The 19738-nt window shown below is 37.5% G+C and overlaps 1 long non-coding RNA gene across 1 annotated transcript in view; it reads right to left on the reverse strand.

Annotated features, from left to right (window-relative positions):
• Nucleotides 1–13859, reverse strand: part of LOC141538812 (uncharacterized) — a 252185-nt gene extending 238326 nt beyond the window's left edge. Inside the window, exon 1 of the long non-coding RNA XR_012481140.1 lies at nucleotides 13042–13859. This is a non-coding gene — a long non-coding RNA (uncharacterized LOC141538812). The remainder of the gene's footprint in view (nucleotides 1–13041) is intronic.
• Between the last annotated feature and the right edge of the window lie 5879 nt (nucleotides 13860–19738).

Here is a 19738-nt window from a genome sequence, read left to right on the forward strand (position 1 = left end):
TGCATAGCCTTGTGTTTCAGATTTTCTCCTCCTTCCCTTTCCCCTTTCCCCTTGATAGCAAACAATCCAATATATTTTAAACATTAAAACATATTTTAAATCCAATATATATATTAATCCAAATATATATTAAATATATTTATACAATTCTCTTGCGGCACAAGAAAAATATGAATAAAAAAAGTAAGTAAATGAATTAGAAAACAAAATGCAAGTAATCAACAACCAAAAGAGTGAGAATGTTATTTTGTGATCCACATTCAGTTTCCATAGTCCTCTCTGAGTATAAATGTCTCTCTTTGTCAGAAGATCATTGGAATTGGCATCAGTCATTCACTGTTGGAAAGAGAGACAGAGACAAAGAGAGAGACAGAGACAGAGACAAAGAGACAGAGACAGAGAGAGGCAGAGACACAGAGACAGAAAGAAGGAAAGAGACACAGAAAGAGAGAGAGAGAATTTCAATATATTTGGTCTTCTTAGTAATTCTGCATTTTTACTTTACAAGTTTTACAACATTATCCTCAAAAGAGGTCTAAAGACTTCACCAGATTACCCAATGAGGTCCCCCCAAAAAAAAAAAGTTAAGAATCTCTGGTTTAATTGAATTGTACTCCCCAATGAGCTCTATTCCATAGCTGATTTGTTGACCAATTATTTATTTCTTTAGCTTTGAGCATTTCAGACAAGAGAATGACATTCCAACTATTAAGCAGTGGAAAGGGTACTATATTTGGAATTAGGAGAATTTTGTTCTAATACTAGATCCATTTATGTGTCCTCAGTTGACTCACTTAGCTTTATGTTTCATCATCTATAAAATGAGGGACTTAAAATTAGATATCCTGTGAAATCACTTCCGCCTCTTGATTTAGGGCTTTATCACAGTGCCTGGCACATAGTAAGTCCTTAGTAAAGCTTCATTGACTACTTCATTATGTCAGAAAAGAATAATTTTTAGCATAAATAAACTAGACCCACTCCAGAAGACCTGCTGGACAACTAGATTTGGAAACCCAATGGTTACAGTACTAGATTCCTTAATCCTAACTACAAAATGATATATCCCAGACAATACATCTAAATCAAGAGTTCTTCACTTAGGATCCACTGACCCTGTTCCAGGGCGCATGAATTTGCATGGGAAAATATTTTCATTAGTCACTAACTGAAAATTTTCCTGTAACTCAGCAGGCAACAAGTTACAATAGTATTAGTCTTCATCAGCTTATCAAAAGGATCCCTAACACAAAAGAGATCAATAACTTGCCTAATCTAAATAATCTCTATGTTATCACACTCCACTGAACAAAATTGTCTTTAAACTCTTGCAAGGACTGAAGAGAGTGGATAGAGTTCCCCATACACAAGCTGAGAGGTCCTATTCTACATGTCCCAGGAGCCACATTCACTATTGCCAAATTCATAAACCTCGAAATCCCAAAGTGCAGTCAAGTCACCAAAATGATAGTTTTATCCCTCACCAAAATAGCCCTAGAGAAAACCACATATGAAGGATGAATGCTAAGCGGATGTTTGAGCAAGTGCAAGGAGGCCAGCTCTGGAAATGATGGAATGAACTCAATCCAATCCCAAGGAAAGGAAACACACCCCAAAACCCAAAAGGCCAAAAGAACACAGAGCAATGGAAATATAATTGCAAAGGAAAGGGGAAAGAAGTAAATTCCATAAAAGACCTACATGCCCGGTTGTCAAAAATTGGAAAGAGAAAAGAAAAGACCTTAAGTATTCTGGTTAACCTCAATTTCACTTTTGTTTGGAAACTTAATTAAAAATCCAAATACTGGATTTTCCCATGTTAACGTGACAATTATTGTATATTTAGAGAAAGTAGCCCCTCAACTCAGGCTGTTTATTAGCATGAAATGTAGATGGGTAGGAAACAGCGAGAATGAGGAGAAAGGAAAAGAAATACAATATAACATTAGGTCCCCAAAACCATTGTCATGCCCTAAGACCCAGGGAATTTGGCTAACTGAAAATGTTAACTCTGAAAAACAAAACAACAACAACAACAACAACAAACACCATTGTAATAAAGAAAAAATTCAAGGATAAATTGCTGCTTATCTGTCCAGAACTTATGATGAGACAGCTACTTCCAAAGGCAGGAAAGAAATTTATAATAGACAAACTTTACTCAAATTAATTCTTAGTAGCTCTCAAGCCCCCACAAAGGGCCCATAGAGGGTATTGGTGGAGAAGAAAAATAAGGGGAAGGCAGAGAAAATTTTGAAAGTTCATAAAGCTACAAAGGCTGGCTGGCTGGATAAATTCAATCTTGTCCCCTGGGGCTAATAATGGGAATTACTACAAAAGCCTAATCCCACTTAAAAGAGCTCTCCATCCAAAAGGAATAATGTTTAGAAGAATGTCAGATCATAAACCAAGAAGTTTTCAATTACGTTTACATTGATACATGGTATTTAGGACTATCGGTTCTTTACTGGCCATTTATCTTTAAAACACAGTTCTGATGAATTTAAACTCTCTTCCAAAGGAGTCTAACTTTTTAAGGCATCAGAAGTCCTTCAGTATGACTTTTCACTCTTACTGATCACAAAGAACATTTATTAACAATCACTTTAAACAAGATGACTTGTTAAGGGAGAAAAGAAAGCAGATATAACCCCTACTCCCCCAAGTGAAAGAATATTACTTTGCACCACAAATGAATTGGTAGGTTAAGAGCATAGACCATAGAGATCCCATCTGATACATAACTATTTGTGTGATCATAGTTGTTTTTGTTGTCACTGTTTCATAGATTGATCATGTCCAATTCTTCAAGACGCCAATTGGAGTTTTCTTTGCAAAGACACTGGAGTGGTTTACCATTTCTTTTCCAGTTTATTTTACAGATGAGGAAACTGAGGCAAACAGGGTTAAGTGACTTGCACAGGGTCCCACAGCTAGTAAGTGTCTGAGGCCTAATTTGAATTTAGATTTTCCTGACTTCAGGAAAGGCATTTTATCCTGGACCACCTAACTACCCCTGTGTGATTTTAGACAAGTCACAGCTTTGGTTTCCTTGCCATTAAGATGAAATGGTTGAAGATGGTCACTGAGGTCCCTTTTAGCAATGAAAATATGATCTTTTAAATAGCCAATGCCATAAAATTCCACTTTAAATATATCAATATTTATCAAAAAATTTAAAGGACATTTCTGAAAAGAATATTAGTTCAGGAGCTAAGTCTATTATTAGACAGATACATGGCCTTGGGAAAGTCAAATTTATCTTAGTGTGAATCAACTAAATAAGCCTCATCATCTAAAGGGAGGAAAGTGGTAAAATGCTATTGTATGTATACTTTCTTTTTTTCTTTTTTGCTGAGGCAATTGGGGTTAAGTGACTTGTCCAGGGTCACACAGCTAGGAAGTATTAAGTGTCTGAGACAGGATTTGAACTCAGGTCCTCCTGACTTTGGGGCCAGCACTCTATCCACTGTGCCATCTAGCTGCCCCATATGTATACTTTTTAAAGTATACACACACACACACACACACACATATATATATTTATTTATATAAATTATATTTCCATTAAAGTTAATGTTAACTGTTCCCCATACATAGTCATTATATTTTTAATTTAAGTTGAAATTGAAATAGTAATTTAGGAATCAAGTGTCATCTATATCATTGTTTGCTCCTTTTCATCTTGCTCCAAGTCTACTTTTTAAATCAAACTCTTTGGTTTCTCAGAGATTAAAAAAAAGGAAAATGTCATGCCCTTCCCCCCAACTTTTTTATCTTTGCAAATTCAGCCACCTTTGATTCTATGCTGAAAAGCCAGGTCCCTATAGGGATAATTTTTCTCTTTGACTTTTTGGGAGAGAGAGATTTGAGACACTCCCTGAATATAAATCTTTACTGATCATCTTTTATCTTTATACCACCTTTACTTCCCAATGTGTTCCATCACTTCCCCTCACAAAGTCATGTATTATAATAAGGAATATAAATGAGGGGGGTGACACAGTTCTGATTAGCATATCAGAGAAGTCTCACTTTATAAGGAGTATCTCATCAGGATAATCATACCTAGTGCAGTTTGGAAGGATGAAAGGAAGGGTTTTCTCATATCCCTCCTTTGAGATCAAGCTGTCATTATCATTTCACAGCATCCCTTTCTATAGTTTTGTCAATGTTGTTTTCCATTACCATTGTTGTGATCATGATGTAATATTGTTTTCCTGGTTCTGCTTACTTCACTTTACATTAGTTCATTTGATACTGTATAATGAGGCACAAGCCATTTAATTTGATGGGCCTGAGATTTTCATCTCAGTGAAGAGGCAGAAATATATAGCTTTGTAAGGTTCCTTCTAACTTTAAATCTTTAAGCCTTGGATCCAAAGTCTTCCCAGTCTTCTCTCTATTCATTATATTTGAAATTTTATAACACTATATGTAATCTTCCATTACATTCACGTAGGTAAACTTATTTTATTTCCCCAAGAAATGGGCATTTGCTTTGTTTCCAATTCTTTGCTATTAAAGTAATTAAGTAATTTTTAAAACATTACTTTGAATATTCTGGTATATGTGGGACCATTCTATTTGTCATTAATACTCAATGGGTAGTTAATAGATAACACATTTATGTATTGCTTTGTACTTGGCAAAGTGATGTTTTTATCTCATTCTATCCTCACAGTAATTTTAGGAGTAGAAGCTACAGCTTTACTGAAGAGGAAACTGAGACATACAGTGGTTAAGTGACTATTTGTAAAGCAGCTCTTAGCACAATGTTTGGCACATTTTAGGCCCCTCCACATCCATCTAAGTGTACTTTCCTCTCCTTTATTCTCATTTAACCCACATAAATAAGCAATTGCTTATATTTTTTCATTTCCCTTTCCACATCTCTCTTTTATGTACTGTGATAGAAGCAGTGCTTGTTTTATGTAAACTGGACCGGTCTCCTTTTATGGGAATGGGGAGGCATTCTTAGGATCATTCTTGTTTCCTAAAGCATAAAAAGCCCAATCTAAGTGGAATTGGGTGTCAGAAGTTTTAACCAAATTCTATTGCTCTGCCAGAAAGTCTTTCTCAGTTATTGTAGCTAGTTGTTGTAAAGAATACAGGAGTGGAGAAGAGTAACTATTTCTTCACAATTATTCTTTTAAACTTTAGGATCATCACCTTTTTATCCTTTATAAATCATAAAGTCATTTTAAAATGTTATTTTATCCATAATTGTCTCATCACATTCTCACACTGAGTCTGCATTATTAGACTTGCTTGAGTTAGATCTGGTCCAGAACATGTCTCTTTCTTCCCAGTCACATTGCCACCACCCTACGTTCAGGCATCCATTACCCTGCTCTTAAACTATTGCAATTACCTAATTGAAGGCCCTAATTCAAATAACATCCTATACTACTTCCCTCACAGCTACCAAGGTGATTTTCTGAAAGCACAGGTCTTCCATATCAACTCTCTGTCCATTAAACTCTCATGACTTCCTAAACTCCTCTGCATTTAAACCTCTTTACAAATGGTACTTCCGGGATTTTAAATGCCCTTAAATATTACTCTTTTCTATATCCAGCCATATTGACTTCCTTGCTATTCCTTTCACAGAATACTGCATCTTTGACCCTTAGCATGAACTACCTCTATTTGGAATGCTTTCTTCTTCTCTTAGAATATATATGGTTTCCTTCAAAATTGTCACCTTTGGAAGGAGGCTTTTCAGAGTCCTACATGTATATATATATACCTATTTATGTACATGTTGTTTCCTTTGGAACATAAGCTCCTTGAGGGCAAGAATTATTTTTGCTTTTTTTTTTTTTCCTTTCTTTAAAAAAAAATCTAACCCTTTGAAAAGTTCCTGGGACACAGTAACTATGTAATAAATTCCTGGTGATTTACAAATAATGAATGGACATTCTGGTCATTTAGTAATTCTAAATTAATTTCCAGAATGGTTGGACCAAATCACAGTTCCACCAACAATAGCATGTCTGTCTTCCTACAACTCTTCCAAAATGGACTACTCCCATATTTTGTCATTTTTGCCAGTTTGTTGGTTGTGAGGTAAAACCTCATAGCTGTTTTGATTTGCTGGCCTTCTTTTTATTTTTCAAATATCATACCTCCTATCTTTATGCCTTTTTATAGTCACACACAAACCCTGAAGCTTCACCACTTGGACCCTCTACGCCTCAAATGGACTCCCTCCTCACCTCTACTTCAAACAATTCCTCCCTTCCTTCAAAATGCAACTCAAGCACCATTTTCTCTATGGAGCCTTTTCTGGTCCTCTCAACTTTGAGTCCTTCTAGGTTAACTAATTACCACACACTTAAGCAATTTTGTATTTGTTTTGTATTTATACTATTGTCAGCTCCCCATCAAAGAATATAAATACCCTGAAAGAAAGGGTCATTTAATATTTTGTCTTGTATCACTAGTGCCTAGCACAGAGCCTGACAGGTAGCAATTCCTTAATAAATAGATTTTCATTGAATGACATTTCCATTATTATTTTTGAGGGAGCAGTTTTTCTTAAAGTCACTAATAGTTCATAATTCTTTTGTTAACTCTTCACATCCTTTAAAAAACTTTAATTGGGAATTGGTTTTTGATGTTATATATTATGCCAGATCCCTATATCTTAGAAATATGATTCCTTATCAAAGACCATAGTGAAAACATTTATTTCCCCAATTGATCAATTCTTTTCTTATCCTAGTTGCGTTGTGCACACAGATGCTTTTCAGTTTCATGTAGTTTAAGTTATTTTGTAATGGTCTCTATCTTTTGTTTGGTTAATAATTTATTTCTTAGCCATTCTTAAGAAAGGTACATATCTAATCTGGTTCTCTTTTCATATTTTATGAAATAATCTTTAACATTTAGGTAACACAGCTATTTTGAGTTTCTTGCGTTATGTGGTATAAGATAGTGGTCTAAATTTAATTTCTTCCAGTACTCTAAGACCTTTTATTTATTTTTTTTCCCCTGAGGCTGGGGTTAAGTGACTTGCCCAGGGTCACACAGCTAGGAAGTGTTAAATGTCTGAGACCAGATTTGAACTCAGGTCCTCCTGAATTCAAGGCTGGTGTTCTATCCACTGCGCTACCTAGCTGCCCCTCTAAGACCTTTTAGAAGAGCAGTCAGAAGTAAAATGAAAGAACAAAAATTCTCTTACCATTTCCATCTCAAACACACACACACATACGCCCACCCACCCCTGACCTAAAAATTAATTTGCTCAATTTCCTTTATTAGCTTACGTATTTGTGACTCAGGAACTGATACCACAAGCCTCAGTTGAGTTGAAATTTCAAAGCATTAAGGAGAAGATAGGCTTCAGAAGACTGTAGACATAACTGTAGATTGTAGATCAGGCCAGTGGATTAGTCAAGGATGATCTGCAACTGGCCATCTGAAACCATGCATTGCCATCTCCCACAGTATAACTTGGCAAGAGAAACTTGGCCTTGCAACATGCCATCTACCCTCGGTCTCTGTCAAGCTTGCTTCCTGGAGGAAGAAAGGCCATCCTGCCTGTATTGGTGGGATGATGCATGAAATTAGCTTCCCACTCTTCCATTTGGGAAGGAGAGGGGGGAAGAGGTCTGGGAAGGCTATGGAAAGAAAGGGTAGAATTAGACCTAATGAAAAGCCTCTTAAAAGTCACCATGGGTCACTAAGTCTTTCATAAACTGAAAAGAAGGTTCACAGTCTGATTTATTCCTGAATCACCCACCAGGGCAATCCTTCTTCTTCGCTAACGTTCAACCACTTCTGTGGTAGAAACAAATAGAAGTGTGTCTCTACTTTAATAAAACCCTACACTGATGAAATCTGGACCTACAGATAAATAAGGAGATATTCATTCACATTCCAAAAGGATTTTTCCATTAAAAAAAAGGGACTCTGCTCCACCTGCCTCTCAATAACAACCCCTTACCATCCATATAAAATAAAATGTGATTTGCCAAAATTTATTTTACCTACAACTTATCAGGAACAATTTATTATAGAAAGAAAATATCCTTATTTTGAAAATTATGTCAGTGGTTTAGGACATTCAGTAAAGAAAAATATAACTGTCCACACAAAAAGCCAGTTCCAGTCACTTCTTCCCTCTTGCTCTAGCCACTGTCTTTGGAAAGGAAGCATCTCATTTAAAATCAAAGAGGCATCAAAGCAATCAGCACCTCAGATTCAATACTCACTGTGTGTAGCAAAGTAGACCAGACTTCATCTCCATGGTGAGACAAATAGACAAAAGAATTCAAATCCAACTTCAGACACTTATTAGTTGTGTGATCCTGGACAAGTCACTTATCTCTGTTTGCCTCCATCTACTGGAGAAGGAAATGGCAAAAAACTCTAGCATCTTAGCACAGGCCCAGAATAATCTATGAGACCATAAAGAATTGGATACAACTGAACAACAAAAATCAATCAATAAACAATTATTAAGTGCCAAGCTTTGTATTAGACATTGGAGATACAGAAACAAAAATTAAACACTCTCAAAGAACTTATATTTTATAGAGTTGGATACAGCTAACTATAGACAAAATAAATACAATGTGTCTTTTGGGAGAGGGAAAATCTGGAAATTCTCTCATCATTAAGCCTTCCCCATAGTAAATGTTCAATAAATGTAAAGTTAAATAAATATAAAAGTTAACACAAGGGATTCCAATCCTCAAGTGATTTAACAGACTAAAAGGGAGGAAAAGCAGTGGTACAAAATGAGCCCCATTAATTAGTTCAGTGGCTTCGGACAAGTCATTTCCTGCCTGTGAGACATCTCAGTTTCTCCATCAATAAAATAAATGAGGGAATAGGATTATTTAAAATTCCATGATCTTTTCCTTTCTTAAAAAAAAAAAGAAAAGAAAAGAAAGAAAGAAAGAAAGAAAGAAAGAAAGAAAGAAAGAAAGAAAGAAAGAAAGAAAGAAAGAAAGAAAGAAAGAAAGAAAGAAAGAAAGAAAGAAAGAAAGAAAGAGGTACCAATCAGTAAACATTAAAGATGACTTGTGAATAATACTAAAATGCCACAGGCCAGATGGGATTAGTTTAGGAAGATATCCTGGAAGAGAAGAACTGTTTTTTCTTTCTTTCTTTCTTTTTTGGTAAGGGAGTTGAGGTTAAGTGACCTGCCTAAGGCCACACACCAGTGTCTGACACCAGATCTGAACGCAGGTCAGGCCAGTTCTCTACCTACTGCACTGTCTCTTGAGCTGTTATTTTTAAAGAAAGCAGGAATGTGCATATTGGAATACTTGGCAGTAATAACTATATTTGAGGTGTAGCTAGAAAGCTAGTGTGACTAGAGTTAAAAGCATATATCTGGGAACTGATCCTAGCCAGGAGGTCAAACTAACTGGTGTGGGGGACCTTAAACAGGAGTTTTAAATTTAACTCAGGCATTTTCTTAAGAGCTACTGTAGTCTCTGAAGCATGGAAAGTCTCTCCCCCCCCCCCAAAAAAAAAGTACACTGTAGACTATAAAAGTAAGGCAAATGCAGGTGGAAAGAGGAAAAGACAAAATATTGACTGAAAGACCATGCTGTCTTTAAGGACCAAAGCTTTAGTCACAACATCTTTAGCCTACCCCCTTCTTCACTCCCCCCTCCACTTCCTGTTATGCTTTCATCTGTACTTGGCTGGTTATAGAAAACATCTCACCCAGAGGGGGGAAAGCAAGCAAGACAGAGAATGAATCTTTCATTTTGCAATTTTTACTGCTGGGGAAAGTTGGAGTAGGGGGGTGAAGGAATGGAGAATCTGGATTGTCACAAGTTAACAGGATGTTGGGAGGGGTGGCAATTATATCTGAGAGAGACTATAGCCTAGTGGTAAAAGAGCAACAATGTCTGGGCAACAAAAGCATCTTTTGTTGAAATTTAAGTAACCTCAAAACTTCCTTATCCCAAACAAACAGCACACAAGCAACCACACTGGACTCCAGAGAGACAGAGTTGTACTCAAAGAGCAGACAGCCCTAATTTTCTTGTGTGTTATTGGTTGGAGGTCTAGACGAATGTGGTCTTTTTGTTGTAGGGGGCAAGAGAAGAGCCTCATTCATGGTTTTTCCCCAAAATTCACACAAGAGCAGTCTTATGCAAAGACACTCTCCAACTGTGTCCTTAGTCACTCAGGACTCACTGAAACTCATCAGAATTTGCTTTCTTCACCCCAGATCACCCTAGAAATATACAACAACTCTCCACACCTAGAATGTGTGGATGAATTTCTAGAAGGGAAAATGTGGCAATGGGGAGGAGTGGAGAGTCCCCAAACCCACATTAAGGAAAAGACATGCTCCTTTAAATCAAAAAGAGCCAAGAAATCACATGACAAGGAAATGAGGTATTTGGGGGTTTTGCAGTTAGTACTCCTGGTCCACCTGCTACTCATTCTTGCATGAGTCACCTGTGCTACACATACAAGTGCATGAAGAAGGCAGGTTTGGTTGCTCAACCATCATCTGTGTACATACTACTGATGTAATCTATCAGTTTCACAGTAGATTTATCAAAAGAGACTGAGTGGGTAATAACTTGATTTTAACTGAAATCCAGAACTTCCAAAGGAGAATAGATGCATTTATTTCACTTTGTGTCAAGTCTTTACAATAAATCATTTTCAAGGCCCCAGAAGGCTCTATTAGGCTTTATTTATATGGGGATGGAGAAGGGATAAGCAGTTTAGGATGTAGGGAAGCTAATTCAGAGAACATTCCTGATTTCTCTTAGCAAGACCTACAAAGCAGTATGGCCAAATCAATTGCATTCTACCATGTGAGAAAATTTAAAATCAACCCAGAAGCTCAAATTCAAATGAGCAAACCAGTATGTCAATATGATTCACAAGATGCCCAAACACTGGAAAGAGCAACTAGTCTATTTTGTAGATGGGAAAACAAGCCCAGAGGGGGGAAGTGAATTGCAGGGCCTTAGAACAGAAGCCTCCTTAGGATTCCCAGGACAATGTCCCTTCTACTACAGACTAGCCTTGTGACCCTAGACATGTCACTTAATTTCCGCCTGCTTTACTGCCCTCACCTGTAAGAAAGGGACAATAATAGCACTTATCTTCCAGGGTTGTTGTGAAGATCAAATGAAATGATATTCATAAAGCAGCTTGCAAACCTTTAAAGTGCTATACAAATGTTATTTCTTATTATTAGTATTGCTGCTACTATTATGATTATTACATTTTCGTGGGGCTCCCTACTCTTTGAAGAGAAGGTAAAACTAAACAAGATTACAAGGCAATGCTGTATTCAGTCCACAAGGCATTAGAATCTTAAGTAAGTAGCCAACTATTTGATTTAATTTTAAAGAGACCCAAGAATGGATTTTAAAATATTGCATATATACAATTAGCCCCCAAATTTAGGAACTCTAAAATTCCCATCATTAAGATGGTTCTTTGGGGAATTTGTTACTTTCTCCAAAAAATTATTTGTTACAATGCAAGCTTATTATCTTAAAAAATGGTAACATTAACCCCAAGAGTGGAATGTTTGTGTGTGTATGTAGAAAAGCCTTCTCCAGAAAAGGCAGTATGTATGTATATATACATACATACTGACTTTAATATATAGAAATATAGATATTGATGTTAAAGTGGTATCGCTAGAAAGTTCAAAAACATTGACCCATCTGTACTTCAGGGGAAGAGTCCAAAAAAAAAGAATAGCATATACATTTTCTTTTTTATGACAAATGTTGGGAAAAGGAAATTATAGATACATATGGATGGAATCTGTTCCTCAAAACCTTTAAACACAGCTTGGATCCTAGACTTTAAAGAAACGAGATCTTCTTCACCCAACCTCCATTCCTGTAAATCAGGAGGCCATTTATCTGACGATCCTCCTTTTGCCCCCAAAGGTGGGGGAGGGGGGAGGGAAGGGCACAGAATAAAGAAGTACTATGCTGGAAATTCTGGAATGCCCCAACAGGTCGCACATCATTCCAGTGCACTTAATAAATGCACTTATTTTTCTTATTCACTCCTCTAGTTTTCAGGGTAGTCACTTCAGAAAAAGGAAAACAGAGAACCCCATACATTCTGAAAAAGCACCTGCCCTCCCTTCCACCCACATAGGTATTTTGAAAAGGTAAAGGATTGGGGGAGGGGAGGAAAGGGGGAGGAAAAAAAAGAAAAAAGAAAAAAAATTAAGCAAAAGAGGCACTGTTTTAAACTCCAGATATATCCAAAATATATCAAATAAGTTCTATTCCTTTCTCAGGATCTTGAAGCTCTCTCAACACTTTTCCTTACTTCTGACTTCCCCTTGCCCCCGACAGCAGTAGCAATAACACCCCAAAATCCCTAGTAAAACTCAAATATAGCTTGTAAACCAGATATGGGGGAAGAGGGAAATGAGAACACATAGAAAGTCCACCCAGTGAGCCAAAAGCTGGGAGTCTCAGCAGTGGGTTGGCGCTGTTTGCCCACGAATACAGCACCTCTGGCGAAGTAACGGACCTGAGAAAGTGGCAATTAGAGAAAGAACAAAAAAGAAAAAAGAAGGAAAGAAAGGAGAGCAAGGGCGCAAAGGAGAAGTATCGGGGCTGCATCCCGGCAGGGGATTAGGGGTGGGGGAGGTGACTGACTACTGAGTGCTTCGTAGGAAACTTTAAATGAAGAACGACAGTCTAAGGACAAACCACTTCAAATAACATTGAAAAGAAGGCAGAAATGGGATTAGTACCTGTGGAGGGAGGTAAGAGGTAAGGTAAAAGGTCCCGACCTTACATTCCCTGCAGGACCTGTTCCCCAAACTAATTTATTTGTCACCAGGACTGCATTTCAACCAACCCCTTGGGGCGAGGAGCAAAAGAGATTTGTTCCGCACGAAGGCAAGGGTAGTGTGAATGACTTCTAGGAAGATACGAGAGCGAGACTGAGATCATTCTAACCAGATTCCAAAACTCCGCTCAAAGTTATTCAACAGCCCCAAAAGTTAAAAAAAAAAAAAAAAAAAAAATCAAATCACTTTCTCCAATTCCATAGGAAACTTACCCGCAGATTAGGGGTCCGACGGGCAGGAGGTGGTCAAAGGTCAGCAGAGAAGTAAATCCACTGGAGTCAAAGCGGCGGGTATTCCTAGTCGGGTTGAATTGTACCAATAATCCACAGAGAAGATCCGCCCTAGGGAACGGATTGGGGTGCAGTGGAGGATAGGGAAAGCCCCCAGTCTAAATTGAATGAGTATTCCCAAATCCCAAAAAGGTGGGATTCCGAGAGGAAGAGGACTCCTGTCCGGGACCCTTTCCACGCCTCCACCCCCAGGGGGTGATGGAGCCAAGCCATCCTTTCTTTCAGGACCCAGCTAGAAAGCCTGAGAGACAGAAGGTCCCTTGGGCAGCGAGAGTCTCCGTGAGTTCTGCAGGGTTCTGAAGGCACTGCTCCAGGGACCGAAGGTGGGGCGCTGACGAGGTCCACCGGGTGCCACTGTTCGCCCTCCTGAAGACAATCACAGGCGGAAGGCAGGGTCACCTCCCAACCCAAGCAAGCCTGAACTTCAAGCTTCACCAGCACGGAAAATCTCAGTAGCCGGGCTGGGAGAGCTGAGAACCGAATCCCTTCAACTTTGCCATTCCCATTGTTTTCCATGGCCAAAAATGTTCAAGAGAGAGGGCAAGCTGACTACAGCTGTGGTGCTTTCTCCCCTTGGTCCCAGAAGAAGCTCCGGGCAACAGCTGGTAAATATAGAGACTCACAGTCCTGAGTTGCAAGTTGCAAAAACCTGAACAACCCCAAGACCAAGTCTTGTCACAGGTTCGGCGCTCCTGCAGCCTGCTCACTCGGCGGTACGCAGAGCCATACTAAACTTATACACTACTTGGCAGGCAGGCTTCGGAAAGAAGGCGGAGAGGAGAGTGGGCTGGATGGAGAGTGGGGGAGGAGGAGGGAAGGTAGTTGCAGGGTTTCCTGGGAGTTGTAGTTTTTGTCTCCCCTACCCTAGACTCTCTGAGCTCAAAGGGGGGGGGGGTCGCAGCATCTTCTTTCTTGCATTTTATTTGGAAGACTAGCCCCACTGTCCCGCCTCGGCTTTCCCTCCTCCAAAAGCGTTCACTCCATATTTTTCTCTAATCAGCTTCTTTTCCTTCCAGACCTATGTTTCTTTTCCAAGGATCAAAACCCCTTGCAGTTTTAGCCTGTAATCGTTTAGTTTATGTCATTTAATCTAACTTCCAGATTTGGAAGAAACTGAGGCTTAGTGACTTGGCTAAGGTCACATAGCTGGTGACAGAGACAGATTTGGGAAACAGATCTTCCGACTCTATTACTTCACAGAACCAAGTTTTAGATGTTTGAAACAGGGGAGATGGAATTCCGTGTATTTAAAATAAGGTTTTCTCAGTAGCCTGGAGTTCTAGACCTGCCAAAATCTGACTCTAGGCCACCTGTTCCACCCAAATTTACACCATAATCTTTTTCCTATTAGCATGTCCAGCTAGACATTTCTTTGATTCTTATACTGCTATATATTTGTCACCCTCAATGACCAGATTCTTCTGCAATTTCTTCATGGCTTGTGAGAAAAGGGGTCTCCCATGAAGCCTCCTAAACACTCTAACACAGCAGTAAGAAATCTCTCTAACTCTGGATATTTCACAGTTCTTTGTAACTTTCTTGCATGTCCATATATTAAAATCTGTATTATAAAGATATGATTGTCTTATACATAGTAGGCATCCATACACAATTTTATTTTATCTTTTTAAGGTAAAAAGACTATGTTTTTGGCAGCCCTTTTCATAGTGGCTAGAAACTGGAAAATGAAGGGATGCCCATCAATTGGAGAATGGTTGGGTAAATTATGGTATATGAATGTTATGGAATATTATTGTTCTGTAAGAAATGACCAGCAGGAGGAATACAGAGAGGCCTGGAGAGACTTACATGAACTGATGCTGAGTGAAATGAGCAGAACCAGAAGATCGCTGTACACTTCAACAATGGTACTGTATGAGGATGTATTCTGATGGAAGTAGAAATCTTCACCATAGAGAAGATCCAATTCAGTTCCAATTGATCAATGATGGACAGAATCAGCTACACCCAGAGAAGGAACATTAGGAAACGAGTGTGAACTGTTTGCATTTTTGTTTTTCTTGCCAGGTTATTTTTACCTTCTGAATCCTATTCTTCCTGTGCAACAAGAATTCGATTTTTCATATCTAGAATATACTATAACATATTTAACATGTATAAGACTGCCTGCCATCTAGGGGAGGGGGTGGAGGGAAGGAGGGGGAAAATCGGAACAGAAGTGAGTGCAAGGGATAGTGTAAAAAATTACCCATGCATATGTACTGTCAAAAAAAAAGTTATAATTATAAAATTAAAAAAATACTATGTTTTTATCCACACTCAGAACTCTTTCTGGATGTAAGTGGCTCTCTCCATCACAAGTCCATTGTAAATGGCCTGAATGATCTCACTGTTGAAAAGAGCCACTTCCATCAGAACTGATCATCATAATCTGCTTGTTGCTTTGTACAATGTTCTCTTGGTTCTATTCACTTCACTTAGCATCAGTTCATATAAGTCTCTCCAGGTCTTTCTGAAATCATCATGCTGATCATTTCTTATGGAATAATAATATTCTATAAGATTCATAGGCCATAATTTATTCAGCCATTCTTCAACTGATGGGTATTCACTCATCACAATTTTAGAATAAAACTGATTTTCATTGTCACCAAAAAAAAAAAATCCCAGTGCATTAAAAAAAATCTTCCAAGAAATATAACTCAAGGAAATATTTTTTTTAATTTAATTTAATTTGTTTTATTAAATTTTAAGTTCTAGATTGTCTCCCTTCCTTCTTCCTTTCCCACCCCACACTAGAGAAAGCAACTGTTTGACACTGATAGATTATAATTATAGGTACAAAACTATACTATACATACTTCTATTTTTCAGTTCTTTTTTTGGAGGTGGATGGTCTCTTCCTTTATAGGTCCCTATTAGTTGATTTTAGTATTTATAATACTCAGAATAACTTAGTGGTTCACAGTTGTTCTTCAAACAATATTGCTTTTGGTTCTGCTCATTTTACTCTTCATTATTTCATGCCAAGGAAATCATTAGAAAGAGAAAGAACTACTTGTTCCCAGCAAAAAATCCTACCTTCCAAATGAAGGTTTTCTTGATCCCCCTCAATGCTAGCACCTTTCCTCTTTGATTACCTCCTTTAATCTTATATTTATCTTATTAATACAGAGTTATTTCCATGTAAGTCTCCCCTATTAGAATGCAAATTCCTTGAAGGTAAGGGCTTTTTTTTTTGCCTTTCTTTTTTACCCCCTTTTTAGCCCTGTTCCAGGCTCCTAGTGGATATTTAAGACATACTTACTGACTTGACTTTATTACACAAATATATTAATAATTATGATATATACATTAAGAAAACTAAAAAACCTAAATGTCCAGCAGTTTGAGAATTGATAAGCAGATAATAGCAAAAAAAATGGTACAAAGATTCTATCACTACAAAAAAGAACAAATAAAAATACTACTTGTAAATATGAGAATGCCTAAATTTAAAAAAAAAAAAAAGAATAAATTAAGCCAAATGAGGAAATCAAAGTTTTAGGTACAATATTCACATTGACCATTCAAATGGATCCCTCCAAAAAAGTAGATACAACCCATATATGACTGTTCAACCTGTGTAACTTTCATATTTATTCTCCCATATCCATCAAATGATTCACCAAACCTGCTAGAGGCATTCCTCAATTTCTCTTGACATTGAAAAGTCAAGGGGAACATTCTGAACGCTCACCTATCTTCCTTTATCCTTGTGTGTGATGAGTCCATTTTCTCTTCCTAAAACAGTTCCTTGATGACTTTTTTTATTCCCTTCTTCAGACTTACTCTCTGGTTTTATGTTATTACCCACTTATACCTATCATATGCCTTTCCATTATCCTCTTGGTGAGATTTTTAATTCCTGAGATGAGGAAGGGAACTAGCACCTATTAAGCACATACTCTATGTCATGCACTTTCCTCACAACCACCCTAGGAAGTAGGTGCTGTTATTACCATGTTACAATTGAAGAAGCTGAGGGAGACAAAGGTTAAGTGTTGCCCAGCTAGTAAACATCTGGGACCAGATTTGAATTCAAGTCTTTTTGACCCCAGATCCAGCTATTTATCCATTGTCACATTTAGTTTCTTCAGTTGCTATTCAGTCATTCCAACTCTTCATAACTCTGTGAAACATATTATCAGTAGGGTTTTCTTGGCAAAGACACTAAAGTGGTTTGCAATTTCCTTCTTCGGTGAATTAAGGCAAAGGAACTTGCCCAGAGTAACACAGTTAGTAACTGTCCAAGGCTAGATTTGAACTCAGGGACATGAGTCTTTCTGATTCCAAGCTCAGTGCTCTAAGCCTGGGCTATCCAGCTACCAAGAATTATTCTCATTTTACAGACACAGATACAAATAAGGATACTAAGAGAAATAGCAGAAACAGGATTCAAACTCAGGTCTTCCTCGTTCCCAGTCCAGCACTAAAATGAACCACCAAGCTGCCTTGTAATCACATATGTGATTATATGTAATATATAAGAATTACACATGTATATATGATGACATTGAGGTAGACACCAAATGATAAGAACAGGGTAGACACACCAAATGATGAGATTGAGAAAAGCAATTGGCAACAAATGTTGAGACTGGTGTAAGCAAACCAAATGATAACATTTGATACCATATAATGAGGTTCCATAGCAATTCACAATGGCATTTCTTTTTGCCAAGAGGTACATTTATTTATGAAAAGTAACAGACAAAATGAAGAGGTAAAGTAGACACTAGGAGTGGTAAATATGAAATAGATTCGGGAGAGCATACAGTTACCAAGGAAAGGGTTTTTAAACAATTAACAATGGAAAAATAGTAGAACTTACAATTAACCAGGAGAAAGGGAAAATACCATGAAATGGGAGTAAGCCACTGACTGGCAGGCTAAATTCATAGAGGAGTTTAGCACCCCAAAATAGTTGGTCGGCTGTAACAAAAAGAAAGATACCCTAAGCCATGAAGGAGGGTTGGGTAAGGAGAAAGACACCACCAGTAAGGACATAGTGGCAGGCTAATCCAAAAAAGATTCAGTAAAGATGGAATGGGCCATGGGAAGATTTGTAGGGGAAATATAATCTCGGAGGTTTGACATCATAATTTGGCTTTCTGATTGGATATAGTAAGGTAGTATCTTTACCCAAGACCTCTACAGGGATGGGACTGATCTGATCCCCATCAGTGCCCTTCCCTGATTGCCTCAGGGAGTAATCTTATGAGTACTTCAGGCTTTCTCTGTCAAACCCATCTAGTAACCCAGGACCTCATCATATATATAATATATATTACATTAATACATATGTATAATATGTATTGTGTATGTGTGCATACACATGTATGTACATGTATGTAATCATTTGAATGCAAATTCAGCAGAATCAGAAGTGGTTACAATGAAAAAAATAAAATAAATAAAAGCAAAAACTAGATAAACCATCTGTCAAGTATGTTGCAATGGGGATTGTTTTCCCAGGATGGCCAATGAGTACTCTTCCAACTCTGAAATTGTGGGATTCTGTTCATCTAGAATCAGAATAAATTGTTTCAAGTCCAGACTTCAGCACTCATTAGCTTGTAAATGTCTGTACTCCCTCCATGCTCAGGGACTCTGAAACACAGGTGAATGGATAGATATGGCACTAGCCCAAATCTCAGCAGGTAAGGCATAAAACAGTATCATCATTCTTTTTTATTATTATAGCTTTTTATTTACAATATATATGCATGGGCAATTTTTCAGCATTGACAATTGCAAAACTTTTGTTCCAATTTTTCCCTTCCTCCTTACCCCCTCCCCCAGATGGCAAGTTGACCAATACATGTTAAATATGTAAAAGTATAAGTTAAATACATGATATATATATATATATATATATATATATATATATATATATATATATATATATATATATATATATATATATATATATATATACATGTCCATACAGTTATTTAGTAGCATCATTCTTGATGGAATAGGAAGGCCACATGTTGTCTCTGCTGAGATTTTTTTGTTCTGATCTTAGTGCCCCCCATTCCAGCAGTATGTGGTTGAAACACTCAAGACTATGATTGACTTAAAAGTGACTTAGTTCTCACTCTCTGAATCTCAGCCAAAGATAATATCTTCTTGAACAGTGTGGTCTCCAAATTTCTGCCTTGATCTGAATTAGAAATTCTAAACTTAGGGTCCACAGAACTCTTGGGAGGTCCATCAATAAATTTAAGGAAGTTTTTGTATTTGTATAGGAGGAAATACATCCTTTTTTTCTATTAACCAATAGCTGAAATTTAGCATTTTCTTCAATTATTTAAAAATATGATTCTGAGAAAGAGTCCAAAAGCTTCACAAGACTTCTGCCAAAGGAGTCTATGACACAAAAACTGTTAAGAATCCTTGATTCTAATATTTCCTGGTAGGAAGACCACACATTAAGAAACACTTCTCTCATGCTGTTTTAGGAACCATAGAATCTTTCTTGTTCCTGATGTGGTATGCCTGTACACACTTTGTAAAGTTGTCAGTCATCATCAATAAATGGCTTAAAGTGTTAACTTCTCTTTCCAGAGAAAGGAAATTAGTGAAGACAAGTTTTAAAAATTTACTAGTACTT

This window comes from Sminthopsis crassicaudata, chromosome 4 (assembly GCF_048593235.1).
Source record: "Sminthopsis crassicaudata isolate SCR6 chromosome 4, ASM4859323v1, whole genome shotgun sequence".
Lineage (NCBI taxonomy): Eukaryota > Metazoa > Chordata > Mammalia > Dasyuromorphia > Dasyuridae > Sminthopsis > Sminthopsis crassicaudata.